The following is a 1,769-nucleotide window of genomic DNA, read 5'->3' as shown; positions in this document are numbered from 1 at the left end:
CACATCACCACATGTAGTGTCACTGGCCCCTGCCACCCTGGCTCCCCCTCCACCCCACCCCCATCCACCTGCTCTTGCCATGCCATTTTTTTTCTTTTTTCCCTTTCTTCCTTTTCTTTCTCCCTCTCACATAGCCCCATACACCATCTTCCCCCTTCCTGCCAGCCCCCAGGTTCACCCCACCCACATCCACCAGCTACCCTTTTCTTTTCTCTTTCTTTAATTTTCTTTGTTCCCCCCACCTAACCCATACATCACCACCACCTTTCCACTGGCCCTCTCTGTGCCACCATGGCTAGATCATCCCCAGCTCAGGCCCACAGCCATGCTGGGCCTGCACTGCCCTTCCCCTCCTGCCACGTGACCAGCTGCTGAATGAAGGGAAACAAGTCCATGCCGCTCCCCATGTGATACCCCCACCATCTGGCAAGGGACTGTGAATGCTCCAACACCACTGGATTAACATTGAAAGGCAGACAGCGCCTGCCCAGTCCACCCTCAGCCATCTCGCCAAACCAGTGTACAGCAAAGCAGGCTAACCCTGCCTGCTGCTGCTTTGCCCACCTGGACTGATGAGCAAGCAACAAAGCACACCTGGCCCACCCACCCTGACATATCGAAACAAAGCAAACAAGCAGGATGAAACAAACAAACACACAATCAATAAATACAAAAAATAATACCTTCATGTCTCAAAGACAGCAGACAATATCAAAACATAAAGAGCAGGAAAAGATGGCTCTAGCAAGTGACCAAAATAAAGAGTAGGATGACCTTCTGGTAGAAGAAAAGTCACTGGAACTACCTCATGTGTAATACAAAAGACTAATATTTAGGGCTTTCCAAGAAATTAGGAAAGAGATAAAGGAAAACACAGACAAACCCAAGGAAAAAATAGACAAAATCATGGAAAACAGACAAAATCAATGAAAACATAGTCAAAATCAAGAAAAACACAGACAAAGCAATAGAAGAATTCAGGAAAATAATACAAGAATAAAATGTCAAAATAAATAAACAGTTAGAAATCATACAAGAACAGCAACTGGAAATCCAAAAGATAAATAACAAAATTTCAGAAATGGACAACTCAATAGAAGGTTTTAGGAGCAAATTTGAAAAAATGGAAGACAGAATCAGTGAGACGGAAGATAAATCCATGGATGCCACTTTGAGGAAAAATCAGAGAAAAGAATAAAGAAAAATGCAGAAAACCTAAGAATTATGTGGGACACAATCAAGAGAAAAACTTTGCACATGATTGGAGTTCCAGAACAGGGGGAGAAAATGGAAAATACAGACAGGATTGTTGCAAATTTGCTGGAAGAAAACTTCCCAAATATCATGAAAGAAGAAAAGCTTACCATCCAAGGAGTTGAACAAACCCCATACAGGATAGACCCCAAAAGAAAGTCACCAAGACATATCAAAATCACACTTGCCAAAGCCAGAGACAAAGAAATAACCCTGAGAGCAGCTCAAGAAAAACAAAAAGTCACTTACAAAGGGGAAACAATAAGACTAAGCTCTGATTATTCAGCAGAAACTATACCAGAAAGAAGGCAATGGGATAAAGTATACAGAACCATGAAAGAAAAAAAACTACCAACCAAGAATAGTATATCCTGCAAAACTCCCTCTCAAATACAATGGCAAAATTAGGACATTTCCAGATAAACAGAAATAAAGGGAATTCATAAAAGTAAAACCAAAATTACAAGAAACATTAAACGGAGTCCTTTGTTAGGAAACCAACAACATCAGAAAAC

This window comes from Trichechus manatus, unplaced genomic scaffold, assembly GCF_000243295.1.
Source record: "Trichechus manatus latirostris isolate Lorelei unplaced genomic scaffold, TriManLat1.0 scaffold00268, whole genome shotgun sequence".
Taxonomy (NCBI): domain Eukaryota; kingdom Metazoa; phylum Chordata; class Mammalia; order Sirenia; family Trichechidae; genus Trichechus; species Trichechus manatus.
The sequence above is the reverse complement of the archived record's forward strand: the minus strand, read 5'-3'. Positions refer to the sequence as shown.